This window comes from Montipora foliosa, chromosome 10 (genome assembly GCF_036669935.1).
Source record: "Montipora foliosa isolate CH-2021 chromosome 10, ASM3666993v2, whole genome shotgun sequence".
Taxonomy (NCBI): domain Eukaryota; kingdom Metazoa; phylum Cnidaria; class Anthozoa; order Scleractinia; family Acroporidae; genus Montipora; species Montipora foliosa.
In genome coordinates this window covers 2,794,676-2,809,246 of record NC_090878.1, presented here as the reverse complement: position 1 = coordinate 2,809,246, position 14,571 = coordinate 2,794,676, and the positions used below count along the sequence as shown (strand labels likewise).

The 14,571-nt window shown below is 40.0% G+C and overlaps 1 long non-coding RNA gene across 6 annotated transcripts in view; it reads left to right on the top strand.

Moving 5' to 3' along the window:
- Positions 1-14,571, top strand: part of LOC137973347 (uncharacterized) — a 47,964-nt gene that overhangs the window by 7,087 nt on the left and 26,306 nt on the right. For 4 of the 6 annotated variants that reach the window (XR_011117207.1, XR_011117209.1, XR_011117208.1 and 1 more), the window contains 3 exons: positions 9,208-9,441; positions 11,544-11,680; positions 12,056-12,174. This is a non-coding gene — a long non-coding RNA (uncharacterized lncRNA). Of the gene's footprint in view, positions 1-3,398; positions 3,502-9,207; positions 9,442-11,543; positions 11,681-12,055; positions 12,262-14,571 lie in introns of those variants that run through there. The other 2 variants (XR_011117212.1, XR_011117210.1) reach the window with 2 other exon arrangements.

Below are 14,571 nucleotides of genomic sequence, written 5' to 3'. Positions count from 1 at the left end.
CTCATTGTTCCATTGAGGAGTGTGGTTCTAAGTAATTCTATCCAAGGTTGCTTGCTAATGGTCGCCCGGTCGCCTGGGGTGCCTTGTTTGCGAGCGCGGGCAACCAAATTTTTGAACAAGTAGCCCGAATGGGCGCCTTACTTGATTCATCCTCACTTTCTTGTAAATATGATCCCAGCTGGAATTAACTAATTCTAGGCTCTTAAAAAAATGATTTGGGCTGCTAATATAACTTTTAATGTTGGAAGCCCGCAGTGCTCCTGGAAAATTTTCTTAGGCAGCAGCCTTGCTATCAGTCTTTAGTGTCCCTGTTTCTTAGTTAAATTTAAATATTACACCCTGTAAGTTAATCTGGGATGAAATTTATCACACCAAGAATTGCTGCCATTCCAACTGATTTTCTGATGTTGACAACATTGATGGACATCAAGACAGTTTTAATTTGTGACTTTCGACTTAATCAATCTTACCATTGCATCTGTTGGAGGTCATCAATTGCAGGGCTGGTTACTAAACACGAGTGGACTGGGAAAGAAAAACACAAGCCAGTTTAGCAAAACAATCTGAGATCAGGATCTTTTATACTTACCCTCTTAAAGATGGACACTTTCACAAAAGGAGTAGATGACCCAATTAGCTTCTTCTTCTTATACCTCTTCTCCTAGTAGTAAAAATCTTGATGACACCAATTGCAGATGAGTCAAAAGATTAACAATTCATCTGATGTTTCTGAAAACAACATCGTTAGTGTTTTAAAACAAGACACTGACTACTGTTTTTTGTAATTTTTTTATTGAGTGAATGCAGCTTACAATAGTTACAACAGTGTGATTTGTTCATAAGTGCCATAAATATGACTAACAAAATTCATTCATTAGAATTATTGTTCACTTAGTTAAGTCAAGTATTTTGTTGCTACCGGTATGTAATTTAAAGAGAGGACACTGACTACTGTTTGTATATTTGTTTTATTTGTAATTAAATTCAACTGAAATACAATAAGTATTAATTTTGCTTTTCTACTTAAATTCAAAATACGACATGTGACATCCTGAAAGAAAATTGTCAGTAGGCTGAAAAAGAATGACTTGTTAGCATAATTTGTTTAGTTTAATTTATTCTTAAAAAATGAAGAGAGTGACAGCATGGTAGTTGTATATTTTTATTGACTTTATTCAAATAAGGTTACAAAGTTTTATGTTAATTAATGTGCTGCATCTTGCGGTGTTGGCGATGGGGTGCGCTCCTACACTAAAGTGTGATTGTCTTCAGAAACCAAGAGTGTGTCAGTATGAAACACTCAGGGTATCCTGGACAAAATGAGTTGATACTCATTCTTTGTCATTACCAACCATACGGATCGCAAGTGCATTGTATAATTTGGATCGACGATGATACTCGAAAATCGACCTTGCAGAACTTTAATTTTCTGGAAAACAAGAAAATTCCACACACCTGTTGTCTTGCTTCTGTCTTGATCTCTCCATTCACAGCATCCATATACATGAGTGTAGCTATTTTTAATTAATTATACAACTACAGCTTTTCCAACCAACTGCCACGGCTTGGTAATTGAGACTTAAATTAGTGCCAGCAATTGTGATCCTTTTTCTTCAATTCTAGATGGATGGTTTTTGTGCCAGACAGTGAACAAATTTTCAAGCTTTACCTTTTAGGGAGTTTTATTTTGGTTGTTGTTGTTTTTTTTTTTTATTTGTCACAATTCTTGCCTAAATGGTTTCAATTTCAATAACATAGTGCTGTGGCTGGAACAGTTTTACAGTTGAATGCTCAGTCAGCGGGACTATGAATGCAAGTGGGCCTGGAAGTGACCTTCCTTTGATACAGCTTCCTCTCTACTTCTCCGTGTAAATGCCTCCAGGTGGTTAACGGCCGACACATACAACAACATAATTTACACAGGAAAAGCATTGGGGTCTGGATCAAATTAGTGCCATCCCCAGTCATACTGTCATTTAAAGGCCAGATCACCAAGCAGACAACTGTAAATTATTCTATTTATAATGTATTCCTAGACTAGCTTCTAGGGTGTGTGCATAGTGTGCCCATTTATTCCCAACATTACTTGCCTAGTCCTAATCAGTACAACATTATAACAAGAGATGTGATTTAGCGTAAAAGGAGTTTCCAAGGATGGTCTCCTTCCAGAAGCTAAATAGCCAGTGGCTTCAGTTAATCTTGTATATATTAGTTAAATTAAAATCTGGTTGAACCCTAGCAAAGATAACACCACTTGGTGCAGTGCAAATAGCCTGACAAGTGGGTTGTAGTTGTTATGTGAACTTAAGCGCAACTAAGCAGGTGAATGATGTCGATGGTGAAGTTCCATTGATGAAGACTTGAAGACTTGAGGTGAAGACATTGACTTGACGAGAGACCGAAAAAGCCAAAATTTTTGACAGAATGACCTGCAAAGGAACCCACGTAGGAGCCTAAGGGGAGGAGCCATCCCAACCCTTGGGAAACGACTAACTAATCTAACTACAATTAAATTAAGCCGAAAAGCCAATCATCTGTGTATAGTATGCAGTGTAAGGTTCAACCAGAGCTCTTAACAGTACTTATCCCCCCATGCCCACCCCAATTTGACTGACCAGCATGTTCCATTAGCTTGAGGAGGCAAAGCTGTAGTTGTAGTGAGGTTGCAATCCTTGGCTGATGTGGATGGTTTGGACAGGACTGACAGGACAAATGTACTGAGCTCAAACTTGCACAGGAACTGAAAAGTGATGACATAAATACATTTGATTGTAATAGAATATTTGGAGTGAAATTTGAGAAAGCAAGGTAGTGATATGTAATTTAAATACAGTTTGATAAGGGTAAAAAATCCTATTAATTTCTTCCAGATCTGTTTAAACCGGATTGCATCACTCATTGAAGTAAAGAATGTTAGGAAGCTGTCCCCAAGGAATATAGGCTATACTTTGAACGAGACGCCTGAACTGTCAGATTCATCAAAGAGGGCATAAACTTGTGCTTGAAGGCAAAAACAAAACACTTGTGATGACATTAATATTTTGGGTTTTTTCAAGGGTTATTTGTTCTATAAAAGCCTCATTGTGGCCTGGATGCATGGTGTTTTCCTCACGTTTTTACAGATAATGTATGCGAATTAATTCTTGGTTTTAGTCAAGGGAGAATATTTGTTTAAACAAACAAACTTTGCCAAGGAAATGTATCAACGTTCTTAACAGGTGACGCCTTCATTACACAGCCAGTGAGCCCCTTGTTGGGATCTTATAGCTGATATCAAAAAGTTACTTACTTCAATACAATCATCTTTGCTATCAACAGTTAAAGACAGTAACAACGTGGCAGCAAAGGTAATAGTATTTCTAACCTTTTTCTCCTTTCATGGGCTTTGAGTTTATCAACTGCATTTAGCACACTCTGCTTTGGGACTGGTTGTAGCAGACGAGACTTGGAATTTCTGTGTCATAGGTGCACAAAAGGCCATGTATATACATTCTGGTACATGTAAGTGGACTCTTTGAAGAAGCCTGATTTTGTCATCATCATTCATCTTACATCGCTTTCCACCTCAAGACCTCAAGAGAGTATGACATTGCATGGAACGTTTGCCCTTCTTCTACTTCTCTGTCTCTAAAGGGCGTCTGTAACTGAGAGATTGGAGAGCATCACATCCTCATACACTCGCTCTGACCAGGTTTTGCTAGGCCTGTCCCTCATACTTTGCCCTTCGGTGTGATGACAGTCGATCAAGTTGATCGAGTGATCAAGTCCCATTACATGTGCAATCTTCGGTGCCTACACCTCAGAGGTAGGTGTAATCCAGCCAAGCCAAGAAAACTTTGCTTACTTTGCCTTTGCATGGGACATTAATATTGCAGGCCCTGTGATCATGTGATAGTCAATTACCAAGAACTGGAGGTTGTAGATTCATATTTTTATATGGGAGATACCATATTTGCGAGTCGTGGCTGTGAGACTGCAACAATCACAACAGTGACAGCTGGCTGGGGAACGTTCCGGGAATTGCATCACTTCACATTATGCAAGACGCTATCAATAACCACCTGGGAAAGAGTCTACAAGAGAAGCACTATGCATTACGGAAGTGAACGATGGCCTCTGAAGATGACGACTTGTCACTGCTACAGTGGAGTGAGTAGTCAATGAAAGGGTGGATGCCAGGCAGTAGTGAGATACCATTTACATCTATACATGTATGTAGGGTCAGAGATTAGCTTTTCACACATGTTACTGCATCTGTTGTAGACCCAGTGGGAATATCCATTACAGAGGATAAAACAACTTGAAACTCCTTTCCAGCAGACATTACACAGTTGCTTGCCAGACTCTCTCAGTGTACCAAGCTGCGGACCAGATATTATCACCTTATGTTTGCCCATGTTCACATGCAGACCTTTTGACCCTAACCCAGACATGCAGAGGTGCAATTATCAGCAGTAGTCCATCAAGGGTATCAGATGATACAGCCAAGTCATCTGCATATGAGAGTTTCCATGGACAACGGGTTCTAAATTCATATGACATTGCCTCTAAGAGAATAACAAACAGTAGTGGACTCAGCATTGATACTTAATAGCCTCCCATCTGGACATGGAAGGTGTTAGGGAAAGAGTTGTTCATACAAACTCCACTTTTTACATTGGTATACAATGCCTGGATTGTACTAACTAACATTTGAGTTACAACAATATACCTCTTGGTCCACCAAAGAACCTCCAGTGAAACACTGTCAATGACCTTCTCTACTTCAACAAAGGCAAGATGTAAGTTCCTCTTCTTAGCACGGTGTTTGTTTTGAAGCTGTCTCTTCCAGGAATATATTTAAAGTGCATCCTACATACATGTATGTCCACTGTATCTTGTAGCACCTTCTCCAGCACTCTTTTGATGACTTTCATACAGTAATCTGTTAGTTTCAGATCCCAGTAGTTTCCTGTATCAGTAGCACCTCCGTTCTCTTTTAAATAAATTGATATAGCTCTCCTCCTAATGCTAAAGAATCTTCTTATCAGCAATGATGTCATTTGGAAGCCTGCACAGAAGAGGAGTACTAGCTTCAGAAGAGGCCCTTTGCATGTCTTCCACATTGCCAGCCTTGCATTGTTTTTCATCATTGGCCTTGAAGTCTCCACAATATAAAAGGTTTCAGATTCAACAGTAGTAGCCATTGTACATAGAAGCTCATTGTAGGTGGCATTGTTGAACCCATCATCCAGGCATCTTTCAGCATTTGTCTTGATAAGACATATCCTGTCAGGGATGCATTTGACCTCTAAAACATCCTCTGCCAAGAGGATTTGAACACCACCAGTGCTTTTATCATTCCTGATCAAGAAGAACTTGTACCTAGAATATGCGCTTATCCTCCCTTCCACCTCCTTTATTGTGGACAGCATAAGGCAATCTTTCTTGGGGATATTGTTTGAACTAGCTCGCTGCTTCTAGCTCTCATTGTACCAACATTTCAAGTAGAAACACTGATGTGGTTGCTGGATGATGATCTAGCAATACCCATGTCTGTTTGTTAAGGACAAAAAGATGGAGAGGCTTGACAGAACGCAAAACTGGTTTTCATGCACCATTGACCCACCTTTTGCCCCTTCTCTTGTCAGTGATAACAGTTCTGCCACATGAACCCAGGAGCTGGACTTGGTTGTGAGAGGCCTTGATTTTGTGTGGAGCCATTGGCACATTTTATAGACTGAGAGGACAAATTCTCTTCAGCAGTAACAACCCTTTAGGATCTCATAGAAAACAACATGTTATTCCTCCATGATGGGCATTGGCTATGGAGCAGTGGCACCTCTTCCCATTCAACTGGCCATTCCTAGCCTTGTTGCACACTAAGATGCTGCCTTTTTTTCTCAGTAAGTATGGAGCAGAGTGCTTTTTTTTGGCTTATTCTTCTTCTTTAATTTTACTAATTCTTGATTTGCTGAGGTAAGTTGCAGTGAGCTGCACTTGTGGTTTACCAAACATTCCATGCACTGCCATCTATCCAAGCCAGGGTCGATGGAAGTCTGCAGGCTTCCCAGTTGAAACATGCAGCATAACGTTTTGAGTGAAGTACCTGGATTATGGTGGCTGATGTAGGCTGCCGTTAATTGTCTTTGTGCAAACACTCCTTGGCCATGTTTCCTGGTCTTGTAAACCTTTTATTTGGCTAATGCGTGAAGTTGATGAAGTTAAAGTAGGCAAATGCCCCAAAGAAACATTAATCCTTGTGCTTGGAATGTTCATACAACCAATGATAGTTACTCTACGGTAAGACCAGAGTGAGAAACGGTAAGTTGAAAGTTGAGTGGAGTCAAACAGTCATCTGAAATAACAGAGAAGAGAAAACAGCTGGTGTTAGCTTTGTTATTTTCCAGAATGCTAGCTGCTCGAGGCACCAGTCTAAGAAGTGGTAATGAGCTAACTCTTGTTGGTGTGTACACTGCAACCATGCAAATATCTCCTGAAAAGAAGGAACTCTGTATTTATATTATTTACACTCCAAACCACAGTTAGGATACTGCAATGAAAGATGTATCATGATACATGGATTTTCCATGTGTTGTGAGCTCATGCAAAATACCACAGAGAAAAGCACAAAGGTCTGGATAGCCTTTGGGTTCTAGTTTAAAGCATTTGACCCAGTCTATCATGATTTACTACCCTTAGTAAATCTGCTTGTCCACAAAAGTTCATAAGAATTACCAAGAAGCTCTGTACAGAGGTGCATGAAAGACTTGTGAACAGTGAACTAACACTGTCCTTTGAATAAATTAGTGGCATCAACCAGGGTTCTAATGTGGCACCAACACTATTTGGTTGCTATTGAGCTACCATACTCTGGGTTGTCTTCAACTCGAGGTTGTCAGTGGGTGAAGATATTCTTCAACTTGGCTTTACGTAGAAGGAGGAGAGCCTTTGACGGTGTACGGGGCGCTTAAAGATTGACCACTTGAACCAAGTACCCTGCATAATGCTGCGTTTAGATTGCTAGCAGCAATTTTTGTTAAGTTTAGTTTCTTGCAGTTCCACTTTTCTTCTTTTCATGGTGCATGAACTGAAGCTTCCCGGTATTGTCCCAAATCCTTCTTGGCTAAAAAAAGCTAAGGAGTTCCTCTGCCAAAGAATACTGAAGCAGCTTGCTGCCACTATTCAGGTTTACATAAGTCAGGATTCAGTTTAATGACATGCCCAGGTCAGAGTGGTTGATGACATTGTGAAATTTAATGTCACACAAGGGGGTCCGCAATTGCTTTTGACATGTTACGATCTTGTTGATCAGATGGGACAGTGTATAAATGCAGTGAGAACAGCAGAGTTGTCTTTAGAGGGGATTAAATTAGCTAATATCACTGCAGGCATCTATGTCAATTTACAGACTGAACCAGTCTCCATGTATCCTAACCGATGCCTCATCCTTTTTCTGAAATATGACAGCACAATTAAGCCTGAAGCCAGTTTTGATTCAAGGACACCACCAAGAATGTGCTAAAACCCATGCATGTCCTTGGCACATGGTTTACAGCTGTGGTAAACAAGGAGGATTGGAGGAGTCTGACTGCTGTTGTCGGTGCAATATATATACATGTACAGTTGCAAAGGGCTTTGAGGGAAAGAAGAGGAACGCCGAGAAAAGGTGGCTTGGAACTGTTCAACACTGGTTTGCAGCCTCCCGGTGTGTACATCTAAATGAACTAAGAAAAGAGGACTTGGCACAACGTGGGTTGAGCTGGTGAAGAAGCGTGTCATTTTTTGACAACCTTCGTGAAGAAACTTGAGGAAATATCTTCAATACATCCGTTTTGTAACAAAAGATAATTACATGTATGAAGTGAGGCATTCTTTCTTCAAATTACACTTGCACTGAATAGAATGGGTGTCAAAGTCAGATTTGGACCTTCCACCAGTAACCTAGAAAAGTGTCCTGGGTGCTTGTTGATTAAAGTTGGTTTATGACACATTTTCCTGCATAATACTGAGCTGCCATAGAAATGTCAAAGGTTGGCATCAGATTAAACACTTTGAAAGTGAGGTGATGGTGTTTTCAAGTCTGATAAATTCATTTCCAAGAGAGACAACAAGGAGAAAGAAGTCCATACCATTTGTCAACAATGGAAACTGAATATTAAACTTGTAACCAGGAGACGGGTTTAGGCGCTATATGGCATTTAAAGGTACATCAATCATGAGAAATACCCTGCATAATGCCGGATTTAGATCGCTGACACCCGACTTTGCTATGTAATGTTTGTTGCAGCACCATTTTTATTATTCCGTGAACTGAAGCTTGGCAGTATTCTTTCCAATCCCCTCCTCTTCTGCTTACTTTTGATGGCTTATTGTCCAGATGGTTTAGGGCATATCATGAAGACAACACCTCACATGTCATCCCATCTGGGCTGCTCTTCACTGGCCATGCTTTCTGGTTAAAGGTAGAGCTTATATAAGGAAGACATTGTCATGGAGGAAGCTCACCTTCCCTGATACCATGTCCTTGGACAATGGGATAAGTCTAATCATTTTTCTGTTGATGGAACAGGGCCATGAATGATGGCGTAATGGACCGGTTCTAAGACAACATTGCTATGAGCAACACCTATATACAGGTCCAAGAAGAAAGACTAATAAGACTCGCACCTGTCTTCCTCTGATGACCAGTACTCAAGTTTGGTTGTATGACAAGAGCCAGCTCGAGGAAGGGAGCTTCAGAATGGCTCTATAATGTTTTGAAGATTCATGTAGTACTTGTAAAGCTTCTAGAGAGAGAGAGAGAGAGTTGTTTTGTATTTAGGCACAGTGTTTTCTTGTTTTTCTTCTCTCTGCAATGTGTGAACCAAAGGCAATTCAACATTAGAAAAACTAATCATAATTATTTCAGGAACAGGAACTAGGGTGATCAAGAACAACAAAAATCAAATTCTTGATTGACATTTAAACACAGTGATTTTGATTCACTGTATGGTAAATACTTTTACACTGGTATTTCTGCAAAGGAATGTAGTTGTAAGTAATCCACGAACTTTTGAAATCCTAGTTTCTTAACTGCACTTCAATAAATTAACCAGGGATTAAACTTTTCACATCTAGAATTGCTGCCAGTTCAACTGTTTATCTCAATGTTGATGCGCATCAAGACAGCCTCGGGACTTTCAATTTTCCTCTATCTTACCATTGCATCTGTTGCATCAATTGCAGGAGTGGTGCAAAACAGGAGTAAACTGTGAAAGAAAAACACAAGCCAGTTTAGCAAAGCAATCAGAGATCAGATTCTTTAATACTCACCTGCTTGATGGACACTTTTGCCGAAGCAGCAGATTGCATCTATCAGATGGCCAAAGTCTTCTTGTAGTAGTGATAAAGTTGATGATCATGATTGCATACGACTTAAAAGATTAACAGAGTCAATGTGATGTTGCTGAAAACAACAAGGTTAGTATTTTAAAAGAAGACACTGACAACTGTTTGTGTATTTTTTTATTGCGTCAATGCAGCTTACTTACAACAGTGTAACTTATTCATAAGCATGAAAAATATGACTGAAAAATTCATTCATTAATTTTTTTTGTTGCTGATAACATTGAAGTTAGTACACTTTTGAGAGAAGACACTGACTACTTTTTGTATAGTTCTTTTATTTGTAATAAAATTCATTTGAAATACAACAGTTGGTTTTTCTAGGTTAAATTCAAAATACCATGATTTCCTGAAATAAAATTGTCAGTGGGCTGAAATAGAATGATCTGTTAGTATTGTTTAGTTTAATTTATTCTTAGGTACTTTAAAATAAAAAGACAGTGACAGCATAGTAGTTGTATATTTTTATTGACTTTATTCAAATAAGATTACAAAGTTTTAAGTTAATTAATGTGCTGCATCTTGTGGTGTTGGTGATGGGGTGCGCTCCTACACTAAAGTGTGATTGTCTTCAGAAACCAAGAGTGTGTCAGTCTGAAACACTCAGGGTATCCTGGACAAAATGAGTTGATACTCATTCTTTGTCATTACCAAGCATACGGATCGCAAGTGCATTGTATAATTTGGATCGAGGATGATGCTCGAAAATCGACCTTGCAGAAGTTTAATTTTCCGGAAAACAAGAAAATTCCACACACCTGATGTCTTGCTTCTGTCTTGATCTCGCCATTCACAGCATCCATACACATGAGTGTACATAGCTATTTTAATTATACAACTACAGCTGTTCCAACCAACTGCCACGGCTTGGTAATTGAGACTTAAACTAGTGCCAGCAATTGTGATCATTTTTCTTCAATTCTAGATGGATGGTTTTTGTGCCAGACAGTGAACAAATTTTCAAGCTTTACCTTTTAGGGAGTTTTATTTTTGTTGTTGTTGTTGTTGTTTTTTTTTTAATTTGTCACAATTCTTGCCTAAATGGTTTCAATTTCAATAACATAGTGCTGTGGCTGGAACAGTTTTACAGTTGTATGCTCAGTCAGCGGGACTATGAATGCAAGTGGGCCTGGAAGTGACCTTCCTTTGATACAGCTTCCTCTCTACTTCTCCGTGTAAATGCCTCCAGGTGGTTAACGGCCAACACATACAACAACATAATTTACACAGGAAAAGCATTGGGGTCTGGATCAAATTAGTGCCATCCCCAGTCACACTGTCATTTAAAGGCCAGATCACCAAGCAGACAACTGTAAATTATTCTATTTATAATTTATTCCTAGACTAGCTTCTAGGGTGTGTGCATAGTTTGCCCATTTATTCCCAACATTACTTGCCTAGTCCTAATCAGTACAACATTATAACAAGAGATGTGATTTAGCGTAAAAGGAGTTTCCAAGGATGGTCTCCTTCCAGAAGCTAAATAGCCAGTGGCTTCAGTTAATCTTGTATATATTAGTTAAAGTAAAATCTGGTTGAACCCTAGCAAAGATAACGCCACTTGGTGCAGTGCAAATAGCCTGACAAGTGGGTTGTAGTTGTTATGTGAACTTAAGCGCAACTAAGCAGGTGAATGATGTCGATGGTGAAGTTCCATTGATGAAGACTTGAAGACTTGAGGTGAAGACATAGACTTGACGAGAGACCGAAAAAGCCGAAATTTTTGACCGAATGACCTGCAAAGGAACCCACGTAGGAGCCTAAGGGGAGGAGCCATCCCAACCCTTGGGAAACGACTAACTAATCTAACTACAATTAAATTAAGCCAAAAAGCCAATCATCTGTGCATGGTATGAAGTGCAAGGTTCAACCAGAGCTCTTAACAGTACTTATCCCCCCATGCCCACCCCAATTTGACTGACCAGCATGTTCCATTAGCTTGAGGAGGCAAAGCTGTAGTTGTAGTGAGGTTGCAATCCTTGGCTGATGTGGATGGTTTGGACAGGACTGACAGGACAAATGTACTGGGCTCAAACTTGCACAGGAACTGAAAAGTGATGACATAAATACATTTGATTGTAATAGAATATTTGGAGTGAAATTTGAGAAAGCAAGGTAGTGATATGTAATTTAAATACAGTTTGATAAGGGTGAAAAATCCTATTAATTTCTTCCAGATCTGTTTAAACCGGATTGCATCACTCATTGAAGTAAAGAATGTTAGGAAGCTGTCCCCAAGGAATATAGGCTATACTTTGAACGAGACGCCTGAACTGTCAGATTCATCAAAGAGGGCATAAACTTGTGCTTGAAGGTAAACTCAAAACACTTGTGATGACATTAATATTTTGGGTTTTTTCAAGGGTTATTTGTTCTATAAAAGCCTCATTGTGGCCTGGATGCATGGTGTTTTCCTCACGTTTTTACAGATAATGTATGCGAATTAATTCTTGGTTTTAGTCAAGGGAGAATATTTGTTTAAACAAACAAACTTTGCCAAGGAAATGTATCAACCTTTTTAACAGGTGACGCCTTTATTACACAGCCACTGAGCCCCTTGTTGGGATCTTATAGCTGATATCAAAAGGTTACTTACTTCAATACAATCATCTTTGCTATCAACAGTTAAAGACAGTAACAATGTGGCAGCAAAGGTAATAGTATTTTTTACCTTTTTCTCCTTTCATAGGCTTTGAGTTCATCAACTGCATTTAGCACACTCTGCTTTGGGACTTGTTGTAGCAGACGAGACTTGGAATTTCTGTGTCATAGGTGCACAAAAGGCCATGTATATACATTCTGGTACATGTAAGTGGACGCTTTGAAGAAGCCTGATTTTGTCATCATCATTCATCTTACATCGCTTTCCACCTCAAGAGAGTATGACATTGCATGGTACGTTTGCCCTTCTTCTACTTCTCAGTCTCTAAAGGGTGTCTGTAACTGAGAGATTGGAGAGCATCACATCCTCATACACTCGCTCTGACCAGGTTTTGCTAGGCCTGTCCCTCATACTTTTCCCTTCGGTGTGATGACAGTCGATCAAGTTGATCGAGTGATCAAGTCCCATTACATGTGCAATCTTCAGTGCCTACACCTCAGAGGTAGATGTAATCCAGCCAAGCCAAGAACACTTTGATTACTTTGCCTTTGCATGGGACATTAATATTGCAGGCCCTGTGATCATGTGATAGTCAATTACCAAGAACTGGAGGTTGCAGACTCCTATTTTTATATGGGAGATACCATATTTACCAGTGATGGCTGCGAGACTGCAACAATCACAAGAGTGACAGCTGGCTGGGGAAAGTTCCGGGAATTGTTGCACTTCATATTATGCAAGACCCTATCAATAAACACCTGGGAAAGAGTCTACAAGAGAAGCACTATGCATTACGGAAGTGAACGATGGCCTCTGAAGATGACGACTTGTCACTGTTACAGTGGAGTGAGTAGTCAATGAAAGGGTGGATGGCAGGCAGTAGTGAGATACCATTTACATCTATACATGTATGTAGGGTCAGAGATTAGCTTTTCACACATGTTACTGCATCTGTTGTGGACCCAGTGGGAATATCCATTACAGAGGATAAAATAACTTGAAACTCCTTTCCAGCAGACATTACACAGTTGCTTGCCAGACTCTCTCAGTGTACCAAGCTGCGGACCAGATATTATCATCTTATGTTTGCCCATGTTCACATGCAGACCTTTTGACCCTAACCCAGACATGCAGAGGTGCAATTATCAGCAGTAGTCCATCAAGGGTATCAGATGATACAGCCAAGTCATCTGCATATGAGAGTTTCCATGGACAACGGGTTCTAAATTCATATGACATTGCCTCTGAGAGAATAACAAACAGTAGTGGACTCAGCATTGATACTTAATAGCCTCCCATCTGGACATGGAAGGTGTTAGGGAAAGAGTTGTTCATACAAACTCCACTTTTTACATTGGTATACAATGCCTGGATTGTACTAACTAACATTTGAGTTACAACAATATACCTCTTGGTCCACCAAAGAAGCTCCAGTGAAACACTGGGAATGACTTTCTCTGCTTCAACAAAGGCAAGGTGTAAGTTCCTCTCCTTAGCACGGTGTTTGTTTTGAAGCTGTCACATAATGAAAATTGCATCAGTTGCTCCTCTTCCAGGAATATATTTAAAGTGCATCCTACATACATGTATGTCCACTGTATCTTGTAGCACCTTCTCCAGCACTCTTTTGATGACTTTCATACAGTGACCTGTTAGTTTCAGATCCCAGTAGTTTCCTGTATCAGTAGAACCTTTCTTCTCTTTTAAAGAAATTGATATAGCTCTCCTCCTAATGCTAAAGAATCTTCTTATCAGCAATGATGCCGTTTGCATGCCTGCACAGAAGAGGAGTACTAGCTTCAGAAGAGGCCCTTTGCATGTCTTCCACATTGCCAGCCTTGCATTGTTTTTCATCATGGGCATTGAAGTCCCCACAATGTAAAAGGTTTCAGATTCACCAGTAGTAGCCATTGTACATAGATGCTCATTGTAGGTGGCATTGTTGAACCCATCATCCAGGCATCTTTCAGCATTTGTCTTGATAAGACATATCCTCTCAGGGATGCATTTGACCTCTAAAACATCCTCTGCCAAGAGGATTTGAACACCACCAATGCTTTTATCATTCCTGATCAAGAAGAACTTGTACCTAGAATATGCACTGATCCTCCCTTACACCTCCTTTATTGTGGACAGCATAAGGCAATCTTTCTTGGGGATATTGTTTGAACTAGCTCGCTGCTTCTAGCTCTCATTGTACCAACATTTCAAGTAGAAACACTGATGTGGTTGCTTGATGATGATCTAGCAATACCCATGTCTGTTCGTTAAGGACCAAAAGATGGAGAGGCTTGACACAACGCAAAACTGGTTTTTATGCACCATTGACCCACCTTTTGGCCCCTCTCCTGTCAGTGATAACAGGTCTACCACACGAACCCAGAAGCTGGACTTGGTTGTTAGAGGGCTTGATTTTGTGTGGAGCCATTGGCACATTTTATAGACTGAGAGGACAAATTCTCTTCAGCGATAACAACCCTTTAGGATCTCATAGAAAACAACACGTTGTTCCTCCATGATGGGCATTGGCTATGGAGCAGTGGCACCTCTTTCCGTTCAACTGGCCATTCCTAGCCTTGTTGCACACTAAGATGCTGCCCTTT